Genomic DNA, 16,877 nt, shown 5'->3' with positions numbered 1-16,877 from the left:
GTCAGACACCGTTACTGATCTGATGACAAGTGCACGGGGTATTAGCTGCTTCATCACAGATGTCTTCTCTGGAGAACTGTCTCTGTGTCCAGGAAACTGAATGAGATTCTTCATGGTCAGAGATGTTGCATATGATTTTTAAAAATATATTTATTTATTTATTTATTTATTTATTTATTTAATTTTAATTTTTTTTAAAGATTTTATTTATTTATTTGACAGAGAGAGATCACAAGTAGGCAGAGAGGCAGGCAGAGAGAGAGGAGGAAACAGGCTCCCTGCTGAGCAGAGAGCCCGACGTGGGACTCGATCCCAGGACCCTGAGATCATGACCTGAGCCGAAGGCAGCGGCTTAACCCACTGAACCACCCAGGCACCCTGATTTTTTTTTTTTTAAATAGGAAAATTTCACATCAGAACCCAATCAGTGATAAATTTCTGTTTCTATTTACCTTCTATCAGAAAAACCAGAAAGGACACGCACATTTACAGAAATGAGTGTTGGCACACAGTTCATACTAAATCAGTGTAGGCATCTTATAATTTCACATTTTTAAATTCACTTAAAAATTTTATGTATGTAAAACCTACCTTTTTTTTGTTTTGTTTTGGTGTACATTTCCATGATTTCGATGGTTAAAAAACTTAACCATAAAGAGCTAGGTAGTAAATATTTTACGCTTTGTGGATACATAGTCTCTGTCATAAATACTCAACTTTACTTTTGGAATGCTGGAACGTCCGCAGATAATGCATAAATAAATGAGCATGACTTTATTTATGGACACTGAAATTTGGATTTATATAATTTTCATGAGCTATTCTTTTGATTTTTCCCCCAATCATTACAAAATCTCAAAACTATTCTTAGCCTGTGGGCTTTACAAAGACAGGTGGTAGGCTGAATTTAGCCCTTGGGCTATACTTTCTGACCTCTGGCTTTGACCAGGGTTTCTCAGCCTTGGCACTATTGACATTTGGGGCCAGATAATTCTTAGCTGTAGGGGCTGTCCTGCTGCAGAATGTTTAGCAGCATCCCTGGCCTCTGCCCAAAGATGCCAATAGCATCCACTCTCCCTTTGAGGTGTGTAAAACCGTATCTAGACATTGCCAAATGTCTCCTAAGGACCAGAATTGCTCCCAGTTAAGAATCACTGGTTTAAACAATTGTGCAGTCATTTAACCACCACCACAATTAAGATACAGAACAGTTCTTGGATGTGAGGGCAATCTGGCTGCGACATCTGTCTCTGCATTCATCACTAGGGTTGACATGGCTGATCTGGCTGACTAGGCGGGTATCCCCTCCCTCCCTCACAGCTCCATGTGTGTCCCTCCTGAAGCTGCCAGAACTCTGTCAAGGAGGACGACCTTCCCCCAGTGGAGGACAGATCTTCGGTTAAGGGCGTGCTAGTAGCTGCGTTCCCCTGCTAACACCTCTGAACAAGCTCCCAAAATACAGAACAGTTGTATTGTTCCAAAAAAGTGTCCCTTGGGGCACCTGGGTGGCTCAGTGGGTTAAAGCCTCTGCCTTTGGCTCAGGTCGTGATCCCAGTGTCCTGGGATCAAGCCCCACATTGGGCTCTCTGCTCAGCAGGGAGCCTGCTTCCTCCTCCCTCTCTCTCTGCCTGCCTCTCTGCCTACTTGTGATCTCTGTCAATTAAATGAATAAAATCTTAAAAAAAAAAGTGTCTCTCATGCTACCCTTTTATAGTTAACACCTCCTTCTCTCCCAGTTCATGGTAGTCATTATTTTCTGTTCCTATAATTTTGTATTTTTCTGAATAACATATAAATGGAATCATATAGCCACTCACCTTTCTTGGCTTCTTTTACTCAGCATAATGCATCTGACCTACATTCATATTGTTGAGTGCATCACTAATTTGTTCCTTTTTATTGAGTAGTATTCAGTTATATGGATATACCACAAGGTGTCCATTCACCAGTTAAAAGATATTTGCATGGTTTCCAGTTTTTTGTGATCATGGATGATCACAAACCTACACTATGTTCTGATTTCATTTGTGTGCGTTTTTTTTTTTTAAAGATTTTATTTACTTATTTGACAGAGAGAGACACAGCAAGAGAGGGAACACAAGCTGGGGGAGCGGGGTGGTGGGAAGCAGGCTCCCCACTGAGCAAGAAGCCTGATGTGGGGCTCGATCCCAGGACCCCGGGATCATGTGTGTGGTTTTTGTGGGAACATATGTCTTCATTTTTCTTCTGTAAACACCCATGAGTATAATTTATGGATCATATGGTAATTGTATGTTTAATTTTTCCAAGGTGACTGTATCATTTTAAATTCCTACCAGCCATGGTTGAGTTTCATTTCTCCAAGTTCTTATCAGCACTCAGTATCGTCAGGTTTTGTTTGTTGGTTTGCCAATCTGATAGGTGTGTAGTGGTGTCTCAGTGTAGGTTTTTTTTTTTTTAAGATTTTATTTATTTATTTGATAGACAGAGATTACAAGTAATCAGAGAGGCAGGCAGGAAGAGAGGAGGAAGCAAGCTCCCCGCTGAGCAGAGAGCCCGATGCGGGGCTCGATCCCAGGACCCCAAGACCATGACCTGAGCCGAAGGTAAAGGCTTTAACCCACTGAGCCACCCAGGCACCCCTCTCAGTGTAGTTTTAATTTGCGTTTCTCTAATCATTAATGGTGTTGAGCATCATTCTATGTGTTACCTGTATCTCCTCTTTGGTGAAGTGTTCATATTTTTGGCCCATTTTTTTTTTTTTAAGATTTTTATTTATTTATTTAACAGACAGAGATCACAAGTAGCCAGAGAAGCGGGCAGAGAGAGAGGAGGAAGCAGGCTCCCAGCTGAGCAGAGAGCCCAATGCGGGCCTCGATCCCAGGACCCTGGCCGAAGGCAGAGGCTTTAATCCACTGAGCCACCCAGGCGCCCTTGGCCCATTTTTTTAATGAAGTGGTTTGTCTTCTTATTACTAAGTTCTTTAAGTACTCTAGGTACAAAACCTTTGTTGGATAAGTGATTGGCCAATATTTTCTTTCAGCCCATAGCTTTTCTTTCTTTCTTTCTTTTTTTTTTTTAAAGATTTTATTTATTAGAGAGTGAGAGAGGGAACAGAAGCAGAGGGTGTGGGAGAAGGAGAAGCAGATTTCCCGCTGAGCAGGGAGCTTGATGGACCCTGGGATCATGACCTGAGCTGAAGGCAGACACTTAATGACTGAGCCACCCAGGTGCTTTATTTATTTATTTTAAAAAATTTTATTTATTTATTTGACAGAGAGAGATCACAAGTAGGCAGAGAGGCAGGCAGAGAGAGAGGAGGAAGCAGGCTCCCCACTGAACAGAGAGCCCGATGCGGGACTTGATTCCATGACCCTGAGATCATGACTTGAGACGAAGGCAGAGGCTTAACCCACTGAGCCACCCAGGCACCCTAGCTTTTCTTTTATTCTCTTAACAGTGTCTTTTGCAAGCAGAACCTTTTAATTTTAGGAAGTCTAGTTTACCAATATTTTAATTTTATGGATTAAACTTTTACATTTTTTAAATTTTTAAAAAAATATTTGATTTATCCATTTGACAGAAAGAGAGAACGTACAAGTAGGGGAAACGGCAGGCAGAGGGAGAGTGAGAAGCAGGCTCCCCATTGAGTAGAAAGCTGGATGTGGGGCTCGATCCCAGGACCCTTGGATCATGATCTGAGCTGAATTCAAGAGCCACCCAGGCACCCCTATAGATTGTACTTGTATGTCATTTCTGAGAAGTCTTTGCCTAACCCAAGGTCACAAGGATTTTCTCTTATGTTTTCTTCTAGAAACGTTACAGTTTTAGGTTTTACATTTACGTCTATTGAAAGACCCGCGGATCCCCTTACCCAAGAATCCAACACTGCCACTGGATGCAAACAGCAAGAGGTTTATTGTCACGCAGGTACCGGCGGGTGGTCGGCAGCTCCAGCTAACCGAGCACACCTACCGGAGTGGAGCAGGGTCTTTTATAGGAAGGTACAAACAAGTTTTGGGTGGGGCGCAACTGATTGGTGGACAGTTTGAACTTTTGAAAAAGGCATACTTGGGGTTTGCGGATTGGCTCCAGGGACCCGCCCGCGCGAAGAGAGCGGCGGGAAGGGGGGAATAAGCTGATTGGTTATGAGGGCCCGCGCGCGGGAAAGGAGAGGTGGGGAAGGGGAACAAGAAGGGGGAAGGGAGGAATGCCATCATGGCGTCTCTATTATTTCTATAAGCCACGCGGCTAGAGAAAGGCAAAAGAGCAATTAATAAGCAATTAATCACACAATTGATAACCTAATTTCATACCTAAAAGCCAGCGGTTTACAGAAAAGCAAACAAGCAGTTAGTTATCCTATCTATCTACTAGGGGAGGGGTCTTTCTAGGAGAGGGGTCTTTCACTATGATCCATTTTGAGTTAATTTTTATATAAGGTATGAAGTATATGTTGGGGTTCTTTTTTTTTTAATGTGGACATTTAATTGTTGTAGCACCATTTATTGAAAAGACTATCCTTTCTCCGTTGAATTGCCTTTGCCCTTTTGTCAAAAATCAATGAGCTTATATGTGTGGGACTATTTCTGGGATCGCTATTCTGTCCCACCAATCTATGTGTCAATGCTATTTTTGCTAATACCATACTGTCTAATCACACACTTTAAATAAAATTCCTAAGGGTGAATTCTTTTGGAATGATTATGTGTCCAGTAAGTGTTCTGGCATGCTTAACACATCCAAGATTGTGAAATATTTAAAACCTAAAACTAACATTTTGGTGGAGATATTGTAACAAATTTGGAGGGTGGCAGAGTTGATGACTCAGACATGTGAAGGTGCTTAGAAACACTGAGACACCCATGGCTTCAAGCAAATCTCGTAGCTTCTCTAGGTCACAATTAAAAAGAACAAAGGAATGAAACTAAGTGCATTTGATAAACATTTATGGAGCAGTGTTCTAGGTATTAGTTATACAGAAATACAAAGCATACATCCAAACATCTGACTTCATAGAATTTACTTTCTTTCTTTAAAAAAAAAATCGTGGGACGCCTTAGTGGCTCAGTTGGTTAAGCAGCTGCCTTCGGCTCAGGTCATGATCCCAGCGTCCTGGGATGGAGTCCCACATTGGGCTCCTTGCTCCACGGGGAGTCTGCTTCTCCCTCTGACTCTGCCTTCCACTCTGTCTGCCTGTGCTCGCTCTCCCTCTGAAAAATAAATAAATAAAATCTTTTAAAAAAAAAATCGTATTTATTTGAAAGAGAGAGATTGAGCGTGAGAGACTGAGCACAAACAGGGAGAGCAGCAGGCAGAGGGAGAAGCAGGTTCCCTGCTGAGTAGAGAGCCCAACATGGGTCTCAATCCCAGGATGCTGGTATCATGACCTGAGCTGAAGTCAGACACTTCACCTTCTGAGCCACCCGGGTGCTCCTAGAATTTACTTTTTAAGTGGAGGTACAGTCAATTAAAAAAAAAAAAAATGCAAGCCACATTATTTCAGGCTGTGTTAAGTCCTAGTAGTAAATGAAAATAGGTGCTGGAGTAAAAGTTGATTCAAGGGGACTACTTTGGCTAGCATCATCATGGAGGGCCACTTTGAGGAGGCAACTTTTGAGCTGAGACTTGAATGACGAGAAATTATAATGAAGAACTGGGATAACGAATATTCTGCAGAGAGAGCCCTGAGGCCTCTCTGATCCTGACAGGAGGAAGGCCAAAGTTGATGATGCAAAGGTGTGAGTGCGTGTAGGGAGATGGGTAAGAAGATGAGGCCGGAAGTAGATAGGGGACCTTTACAATCAAGGCCTCCTCATCTCCCACTGGTCTGCCCCTCACACTCTACTCTCCAAGCATCCTGAACTTTTCTGTTCTCTAAATAAACTGTTCTTTTCCTGACATTTCCATGGTCTGTCCCCTCAAGCCAGCATGTGTGGCTGTTACTATTCCTTCCTTGCTTTGAATAATAGGATTTCCCTGAGTTTAAGCTGAGGACAAATGCATAGATCCTTCTACATCATCTGGACTACTGGCTTACCTCTGGCCTTTGATATGATGGAAAAATCAAACAAACAAAACTTCTGTCTTGTTTGATATGCTGTATGTTGGCTTAGAGCACCTTTGCTTCTACTCTTACTTTTCCTCATCTTCTTGGTGAACCCTTATTTATTCTTCAAGACCAGGCCTTAAGTACTGCTTTTTGCATCCTTTCCAGGGAATGTTAATTGTTTCTTCCCCTGTGGCCTCACAGTACGCTGCATATATGGCTACCATAGTGTTCTATTCCATCAATGAACGTAATGTAAGGCCTGCACAGTGGTAAACAAGGAGTTTGTGGTCCGGAGAGAAAAACAGGCCTGTGACGGGGTAATTGCAAAGTAGTGATAGTATGCTCTCTGTGAGGAGTGGGTTGGAGGGGAGCACAGGTATCCCTCAATCTTCCTTCCTCCTCGACTCCCACATCCAATTCCAATGAGGCGTCAGGGAGAGTAAGGCTGAATGATTCAGATCTTAGGAAACCACCCCAAAGGTGGGAACAGCCAGGACACAGTGCATCTTCTCTCCTGGAGGCCGGAATGCTGCTTGTGGCTACCCTTGGAGACACAGTAAACTCCTGGGAGCTGCCAGCTCTTGGGAATCATCTGCCACCAAAGCTGAAAATATCGTGGCAAGATGACCAGCCTTTGGACTTATTCTTGAGGACTCAAGAGGCCCTGGAGAGACTCTGAGAAATAACTGAGAGACATTTTGAGGTGGGGTTAATTCCTTATAAGTAGGCAAATGGGGGCTTATGTACCTTTTTGGTACAAAAGGTTATTAAATAATACAACCTTGTTTCATACAGGCAAATGAGCCTGAGGATATGTGGGTTATGTTTTGGGGGTTCTAGCTGGGATTTCTACATGCTATCTGTATATCTGTATCTGTGTATCTTTATATCTTCCTGAAGTTTATATCTGTACCATGGACTTATCACTACTGCTAGAAATAAAGCCAACTAAACTGTTTAGGGCAGTGACCAAGATAACATTTGAAAATTGCACATGGAGGTAGATAAAAGACTTCTAGAAGCCTCTATGAATTGTGGAAAACTGGAAAAAATTGTGGAACTGTGAAAAACCTGAAACTGAAGAAGCTGTGCAAACTTCTTCTAGGGACTTAGGCAGATGAAGAGGGTCCAGTGAGGTCTTTAGAAGGGGTGAGAGCACAGCTCTACTCAAGTTTGCTAAAGATGTTAACTAGCCTGTGGTCTTGGAAATAACAGGGAACAGAGTTTCTGTCTTGGATATGGTTAGAAGTTCTCCTGTATGAAAAGAGCCCCAGCTGCCACCAGAATTATTGGCTTAGGGAGTGGAGCAGGTAAAAGGAAAGGCCTTTCAGTTAATATAGAGATTTATGAGGATCCAAAAGTTGGGAGTATTTTTGAGGAAGACCCTCCCTGGCATGAGGAAAGTGTGTTCTTTGTGGAGCGCTCTGCTGAGATGCTGTGAGTGGTGGATACCAGATGTGGAGAAGTGATAGCAGAACCTCTGAGGGACAAAGGAAGTATTCAAGGTTATCAAGGCTTCAGTGTCAGCTGGCTGAGTGCTGAATGTTCTGACCAAATTAGTAGTTCAGGGGGTTTAATATCTACTATCTATGTATCTACTTATTTGAGAAGGAGAGAGAGAGAGGGGAGGGGCAGAGAGAGAGAGAGAATCTTAGGCAGGTTCCATGCCAAGCATGGAGCCCAATGCAGGGCTCAATGAAAGGCTGGATGTAGGGCTTGACATGGAGCTTGATCTCACAACCCTGAGATCATGACTGCAGCCAAAATCAAGAGTCAGACACTTAACTTAATGAGCCATCCAGGCACCCCCTGCAGGATTTATAACCACAGGTTTGCACAGATTTTTTCTCTCTGCTCTATCAGAGAGTATGAGAAAAGATACCTGCTTTTGGATTGAGGCTAGAGATGCTTTTATAGAAGGTGGAGGAAATAAGAGCTGAAGATCCAAGCAGTATGAATCAGGTCCCCCATGAGAAAGGGGCTTTAGGGAAAATTTCAGCTGCCATACCCAAAGTGGTCTTTTAGATTGTGCCAACTGTTGAAAGTAACATGAGAAAAGGAGGAGAGGAGGCAGCTCAAGTCTTGGAGTAAGGGAAATTGAATCTACTGACGTGATTGTTGCTATCCAGCGAAGACTCCAATGACAACTATACCTGAGGACTAAATGGGACAGTTGAAGGTGCTAATGATGGCCCTATAGGTCTAGAGAAAGAGGTATGAAGATGGACACTTCTGAGGCTCTGAAAGGCAGAACACTGGAGGAAGTTGGGGGTCAGGGAGCTCCTGGCCAAGAAGAAATCCTGGCTCTAACATCCCTAAAGCTGAAAAACATCAGGGAAAGAGGAAGTGAAGATGGGCCTGGAGTTTAAGCTATTTTCAATGCTCACAAGAGGAGGCCCTGGCCAGGCCTCCCAGAAGGTCCCATCTTTGTCTTATGGAGGCAGAATCCTAGGAGGAAGGCCAGCCAAGAAAGTCATTAGGTCCCAAATGTTGCTTAATGGTGAATTTACAAGAAGCAAGCACACAAGTTACCTTCCATGACAGAAATTCAGTGGGTCAGATGTGATTTTTAGCCCTGATTGTGAGACTACAGGTCTTTTTTTTTTTTAAAGATTTTTAAAAAAATTTATTTATTTGACAGAGAGAGATCACAAGTAGGCAGAGAGGCAGGCAGAGAGAGAGGAAGGGAAGCAGGCTCCCTGCTGAGCAGAGAGCCCGATGTGGGACTCGATCCCAGGACCCTGAGATCATGACCCGAGCCGAAGGCAGCAGCTCAACCCACTGAGCCACCCAGGCGCCCCGAGACTACAGGTCTTGTGGAGATGAGGGAAGAGGTGAAAAATCTGTAGTTATATGTTGATCCTGGTGGTGTTCAGGAGAGGTAGGCACCTTAGTAGGGATCAAGTGTAGGCTAGAGTATTTACCAGAAGTATGCAGGGACAGAGCTTCTGGATGTTTTCACCTCATCCAGAAGTAGAAGCCACAGGAAAATCAAGGCAATGAAGAGCTAAAAATTCCCACCCTCTCTGTTTCCACTTTGAATCTTCTACCTTAAAGCTTTAATTTAGAGGATTCTCCAAATTCAGAAGTGGAAAGAGAAGGTGTCATGGAAGGACCAAAACCAGGAATAATTTTCTCTAAGAATGAGGAGTGACTGGCTTAGGGTAAGCAACATAAGCTTGAAGCTGGAAACCTAAGCCCTTTAGAAAACAGTGCAGGAAGTCTATATTGTCTGAGATGTGTGATTTTTTAGCTCACTTTGAAGACCTACTGATTAACTGCACCATCTCTGAGTTTCACATCCCATTGATTCCCTTTTGTGACAGAGAAGAAAAAAAAATTATGTAGGATCTGGGATTGTGTGGATTTCCTGGCTCTGAATAGACAGTCCGAAATAGTCCAGCACACTGTGTTCCTTATACAGGATGGCTTAGCCACTTCCTATGGAGTCGTTTGTTTCCAGCACTGGATGTTAGAGTAGGTATTATAAAGTCCCTAGACTGCAGAGGACATAAACAGGGTGGATTTTATCTGTCCTGTGTAGATTTAACAATATGAAGGGGTGGGGGTTTCGGGACCCCTGTTCCTGTTCAGGGGTTACTGGACAAAATGATTGGTCATGTGAATTTATCCAGGAAGTGTTTTATTTATTCATTTATATATAATATTTATATAGTCATTATATATACATATATATATATATACACTCATATGTAAATTCTCCAAAACCTTGAAAAGCATGAACAATGGCTCTTCAAGAGTAGTGAAACTGTTTCTTGTCTGCCCAGATTGTTTCTGAGGAACTGCCCCTTCCAAACTCTCAATCTATGTAGCTTGGGTACAGCTGATCCCATACTCTGCTTCCAAGGGTGCCACATGACCTAGGCCTGTACAATTAGGACATTCCATCTCGCTGGACTCAGTGATTGGTGCAGGGGTGATCATGTGACCCAAGCTAAGCCAATAAGACTCAACCCCCAGAATTTTTCTGCAGTTATGTGGAGAAACTTGCATTCTGCTGGATGGAGTTGCTAAGCAGGTAGAATGTAGCCTGCAGGTGCTGGACACTATCCTTGTCACCACCTGGGGAAACCTCAGAGGGAAGGAGAACTGAGAATGAATCTGGTTCCAGCTAACACTGTTTGAGCACCTCTACTTAGCTGTGTGTCAAGTAAGACCACCCTTTTATTTGGTTTAAGTTTGTTTTCTGTCATTTATAGTTAAAAAAGTCACACTAATATAATGGTGATACTAGACCAAGTGGGAGATTTTACAACTTGAGTATTTTTATTTGATCTCAATGAAAGGTGATGACATGTAATTACACAGGGGCTAAACACAGGTCATGAGAAGATATCTGTTGTTAATAACTAGTCCCACCCTATCAAATATGGGAAACTAGAAATATTCATAATGTTTATGGGTATGAACAACTCTTCTAAGATTACATTGGAAACATTTTTTGTTTTCTAACTTGTTATTATCAAGACAGATCCAGAAAACCAATTCAGAAATTAGCTTAAAATTCAGAAGGAAGGGGCACCTGGGTGGCTCAGGGTGCTGGGATCGAGATCAGCATCGGGCTCTCTGCTCAGCAGGGAGCCTGCTTCCACCTCTTTCTCTGCCTGCTTCTCTGCCTACTTGTGATCTCCGTCTGTCAAATAAATAAATAAAATCTTAAAAAAAAAAATTCAGAAGGAAGTCAATTCCCTCACTCCCTCGACCCCTTTCTGGAGTTCATGGCCTTGGTAACCTTGATGATCTATTTAGTTCAGGCTTGTCCTAGTTATTGTCCACCTGCCCTGATAATATTTTTGAGGGTATCAGAGTAGGGACTATGTTAGAAAAATAAAGAAGAGGAAAGAAGAGGAAAAGTTTATATTTTTTGTTAACTTTGCTTCCAGGGGTGCCAAATTACTTTGTCCAATAGTGAGGAGCAACACTATTAAAAAAAGCTTTCCTGGGGGCACCTGGGTGGCTCAGTGGGTTAAGCCTCTGCCTTCGGCTCAGGTCATGATCCCAGGGTCCTGGGATCAAGCCCCGCATCGGGCTCTCTGCGCTGCAGGGAGCCTGCTTCCTCCTCTCTCTCTGCCTGCCTCTCTGCCTACTTGTGATCTCTGTCAGATAAATAAAGAAAAAATCTTAAAAAAAAAAAAAAAAAAAAGCTTTCCTGGATCAAAAGAGGGAAGTCACAGGTAAGTTCTGAGACAGATCAGGTGTGTCAGGTACTAGACTACACTTCAGGGGCTCATGTTTCCCAGTGCTAGGCTGATTACTTCTTGTAACTGTGTGCTGTAGGTCTGTGAGCATGCTGGTGATTTCTCTTCACTCATATACTCATAGGCCTTTGAGAGTCAGGCGCTGAGACAGGTCTAGCAGGAAGCCTTAGATACCATGCTTATGGTGACATTTGACTGTATGGTCCAGGGCAAATCATTACTACCCTAACTATGAATGTGGAGTTGGGGAGAGGAGTGATTGGCAGGACCCAAGCCAAGCGTATGTTTATGGGGGTTGTCCCCAGAGAAAATGCTCTAAGTTTCCCAAGGGAGAGGACCAGAACATCCTCCAAAGGAGATGCTTCAAGTCCTGATTAATGGGGTTATATAGAATATTTGACATTTTTGGCTGCCTAGCATTTGAACACCTTTCCTATTTTGGAGGACTCCTAAATCAGATGGGAAGGAAGGCCCATAAACTCTAATATGAGGTTGAGTGTGGTGCTAGAAGATGCAAGAATGAGATAAAATGCTGTTTTAGGATTTGGGGCTGCCCATTAAACTCAAAATAGCTAATGGGAGGTATAATGTATAGCCTAAAAGAGGGAGAGGAAAGTTACAGTGACTGATCAAAATAATTTACCACTGCAGGGAGAACCTGTGAAAAAGCTGTTTTCCTGTTTGTGGCCCACACAGTAAGCATTAGGGTTCTTGGGGAAGCCCTCTCAGGCACTACTACGGGCCCTTTGGGGAAAGAGTGAGAAAATTGAGCAGTAGGGCGCCTGGGTGGCTCAGTGGGTTAAGCCGCTGCCTTCGGCTCAGGTCATGATCTCAGGGTCCTGGGATCGAGTCCCGCATCAGGCTCTCTGCTCAGCGGGGAGCCTGCTTCCTCCTCTCTCTCTCTGCCTGCCTCTCTGCCTACTTGTGATTTCTCTCTGTCAAATAAATAAATAAAATCTTTAAAAAAAAAAAAAAGAAAATTGAGCAGTAGTTCAGAGGGCAAATGTAGTGACCTTAGTTAGGATGCTTGGGTTGCAAGTAACAGTATCAAGTTGGAGCCTGCTTAAACAAACAAGGAATTTCACACATTGGTACTAAGAGGGGAGAAACAGGATCCAAAGGGAATAATAGTGATTTTCACTGAGTGCTGCTTTTGCAAGAAGCACAAGATGAGCAGAACACAAGGTAGTCCCTACTCTTGAATTAAAAAAAGTCACTGTGAGTGTATCATTTTTCAAATTCCCAGAGCTGAAGATATAAATGACCAGGCCTTTCATGTTCTATACTTGTAGTTTTCTTTTCTTTTCTTTTTTTTAAGATTTTATTTATTTATTTGACAGACAGAGATCACAAGTAGGCAGAGAGGCAGGCAGAGAGGGGGCGCGGGGGTAGGGGGGTGGGGAAGCAGGCTCCCTGCCCAGCAGAGAGCCTGATGCGGGGCTCAAATCCAGGACCCTGGGATCATGACCTGAGCTGAAGGCAGAGGCTTTAACCCACTGAGCCACCCAGGCACCCCTACTTGTACTTTTCTTAGTCAAATGGTGATCTTAAGTCCCAGAGGTTGCATCATTTCCCCAGACTTCAAAGATGATGGCCCTACAAATGTATCCAGGGAGGATGCAGGAGGCCTTGTTTTAACATATTGATTTTATAAAATATTTCTAAAGGATGCTTGCAATTTTATTGTTCATAGAAGCTGGGATAATGCCTTTTTTTTTTTTAAACCAAAATGTCCAAAACAGGAACTGCACTGATTTTGCCCTGTATCAAGAAAACAAGACAGTTCAGATTTGAGACCCGTGGAATTAATAGGGTAATTATTGTACATTCCAGAACAGAGGCACGAACTGCAAATTGTTCCAAACTATTGAAATAATGACCACAGGAAGTGAGCATACTTTAAAACCCTATATGGTGTTACATTTCAGAAATGAGCTGGGTTGGAAAATGAAACCAGCTTCTCTTCTCGCTGCTGAGTTTTCCTGAATTTCCTACAAGCGGCTTGGAATTTCGCAAACAATTCACAGCTGATAAAATAGAAGGACAGCAGAACTCAATGTCTGTGATGAAGACCACAGAGGTAGCCAGCAGGATAGAAGGGTCACTGTCCCTTGCATTTCTGTAACCAAAAACTGTACAATTTTTAAATTTTTTTTTTGTCCTCTTAAATAAACAGGAATCAGCTGAAGACTTACAGAAAGGATTATCAGGGTAACCTGAATTTAGGCTGCCCCAGAACCTTCTTGGAGAGTTTAGTTTCTTCTTACAGCTTTTATTTGCTCAAAGAACATTCATTGGCTACCCACTGTGTGCCAGGCCTGATCCTGGACACTAATGATTCAAGAACATGGTCTCCACCCACGAGGAAATCCCTCATCATGGGGAAGAGATAGACCTAGAAACAGACATTTTGAACATGGTGTGCCAAGGGCTGTGCAGAGGCTGGCATATGAGTGGGAGTTTGCCATTTAACAGGGGAGTGTGTTTTTGAGGAGAAATTTCTACTGTTTTGAGGACTGCAGTAAAACTAGTCTTAGGAGTAACAGGAAAAAACTGTGAGAGTGATGGGAAGAGGTAGGCAGGGGCTAGATCATCAAAGCCTTGAATACCAAGCTGAGATTTAAATTTAGCCTGAAGGTAGAAGGAATTAAGGCAGAGTTTATGTAAGGAAGTTTTTTGTTTTCTTGTTTTTTTTTTTTTTTTTTTTTTAACCTGAGCCAAAGGCAAAGGCTTTAACCAACCCACTAAGCCACCCAGTTGCCCAGCAAGGAAGTTTTTTATTTAGAATCATCATTCGCTGCGGAGTATGGACCAGAGGGGGCCAGACAGGGAGATTATAAGGAGGTTGTTGCAGAATCTGTTTAAAGATGATGAGGGACTCTCTGGTTGACCTGATTTTTGGGTCAGTTTTTAGTGAAAGTTTTTCAGGCTTGGAGCTAATCATACAGATTTGGGAAACAGAAATAAACAGACCGTATGTTTAAATCAGACATATATAGGTTTGGGCAGCCGAGATGTCACCTCCTTTAGGAAGCCTTTACTCACCTGCAGGTGGGCAGAAATCATCACTGTTTGGGGTGCTCACACAGAACTTTGTCAATTTCTCTATTATAGAATTTACTATAATTATTTATTCCTTTGTTGGCCCCTCCTCTATGGGCTCCAGACTCAACGTTAGGCACTCTGCCTTTTCTCTTTTTTAATTTTATTTATTTATTTGACAGAGAGAGACACAGGGAGAGAGGGAACACAAGTAGGGGGAATGGGAGAGGGAGAAGCCGGCTTCCCACCGAGCAGAGAGCTAGATGGAAGTCTGAGGACTCTGAGATCACGACAGGAGCGGAAGGCAGCCGCTTAACAACTGAGCCACCTAAGTGCCCATAGGCACTCTGTTTTATTCATTTTTGTACCCCCAGTGTTTGGAAGCATCAATAAACATTTATTAATTGAATGAAGTGGGGATGGAAGCTGTGGAAAAGGTACTGAACTGGCTGTCAGGACATGGGGATGTAATCCTGGCTCTGCTACCAAGTGGCTGAGTGACTTTGAACATGTCCCCTCACTGCTCTGGGTCTCAATTTCTTCATCTGTAAAATGAGAATAAAAATACAACCCTCGTCCTCAGGGTTATGGAGATTAAATGAGGTAACAGAGCTTACCAGCTGCCTGCCCTGTTTGTGCCCTGCCCTTGTCAAACAGCCTAGACTATTGTTCCTGTCGTTTGGATCTCATTTGCTCTCTCTCTCCTGGTGAGAGCTGAGCTGAAAGCTGTTGCCTTGATGGAGGGGAAGTTTGCAGCAGCCGCATTGGTACCATCCAGGTGGCCCCTGTGTTGCTGGAAGGGCAGACAACAAAAAGAGAGGAGTATGTTAAGCTAGAGAGAGAGAGACTCCTGCTTTCTTGTGATACCCTAAAGCTGAAGGAGGACTGAAAGTGGGGAGAGTAAGGCAGGGAAGAGAGATATCATGTGCTGAGGGGTCTGAGGAAGCCCTTAAATGGTGTCCCCTAAACCCAGGAGTTTAGCAGCATTTGGAGGAATGCCACTTCTATGAAGACCACTCATTCATTCAATGTTTATAATTTTTCAGTGCCTTGGGCTGATATTATTAACACTATCATAGTTTCTTTTTTCTTTCCTTTAAAAAATTTTTTTTTATTTAAATTCCAGTTAGTTGACATACCACATATTATGAATTTCAGGTGTACAATTTAGTGATTCAACACTTATATACCACTCCTGGTGCTCATCACAAGAAATGTACTCCCTAATCCCCATCACATAGTTTTTCAAGTTTTAAGAAAGATGTGCAAGAGAGAGAAAACATTGCAAATGTAGGTAAAAGGAATACCACTCTGATAAAAAAGGAAAATCATGATTTTAGACATTACTATCTCAAGAGATGACTATCCATTCCCAGGTGAGAGGTCTTTCTGGAAGATCCACTAGCTCTGGTCTTTTTACATTGGTCTTTTTACTTTTTACAAAAGTAAAGGGAAACTTTTATGTCAAAACTTAATATGTGCCCAACCTACAAGGCATATGGCTGAGGAGGTCCTCAAATTTGCAACTGATGATTTGTAGAGTTTTCTTGGAATACCGTTTACTGAGTTTATTTAGCTGCTGGACTTGGCCTTATCATAAGATATTTGGTCAAGAAAGATGATGGGGGGGGGGGGGGGGGATTGAGGCCAGTGATTCTTCCCCAAAGGCCAAAGTCAATTCTGGCATTAAAGCTAGTGACCTTAAAAAAATAATAAAAGTGTGTTTCCATTTTGCAAGGCTTTTAAAAAATATTGTGTGCTCAGATGGCAGCTTTAATCACGAAGAACTTTTGGCTGAGTTCCAGGCTGATTCTGCTGGCACAGAGAGCTCTGAGATCATACCCTATATTCAGTGCACAGGAGAAAAATTTCATCCATCTCTGAAAAAAAGAGGGGGAATTGGAGCATATTTGAACAGTTTGATAGCAAGACCATATCAGGGTGAAAAGTGAAGGACACCTTATTCATTTGGAGTTATAGAAAGGTACTATTAATTCTAAATACTTAAGTGGCATTTAAAAAAATTTTTTTCAGTGTTTCACAGTAAGCTAAGAAGCTTGCATAAATCTGAAGACAATCTCTTATTTCACAGATAAATAAAGGCAGACAGATTTTTGACTTACCTAAAATTACTTTAAATTAAAAAGAGTGGCACCTGGGTGGCTCAGTTGGGTTAGGCGAGTCTGACTCTTGATTTCCACTCAGGTCATGATCTCAGGGTTGTGGGATCTAGCCCTGTGTTGGGCTCTGTGCTTAGTGGGGAGTCTGCTTGAGATTCTCTCCCTCCCTTTGCCTGCATCCCCACCTTAAATAAAGTAAATAAATAAATATTTTAAAAAATTGTTTGTTTATTATTTATTTGACAGAGAGAGAGAGAGAGCAAGAGCACAAGCAGGGAGAGCAGCAGAGGGAGGGAGAGAAGCGGGCTCTCTACTGAGCAGGGGGAGCTTGATGTATGGGGCTTGATCCCAAGATCCCAGGATGATGAATTGAACGGATGGCAGACAGTTAACTGACTGAGCCACCCCAGCACCCCTAAACAAATATTTTTTAAAAAATTTAAAAAAGAAAGGAAGGAGGCAAAG

This window comes from Mustela nigripes, chromosome 14 (genome assembly GCF_022355385.1).
Source record: "Mustela nigripes isolate SB6536 chromosome 14, MUSNIG.SB6536, whole genome shotgun sequence".
Classification (NCBI taxonomy): domain Eukaryota; kingdom Metazoa; phylum Chordata; class Mammalia; order Carnivora; family Mustelidae; genus Mustela; species Mustela nigripes.
Note: the sequence above shows the minus strand (reverse complement) of the source record.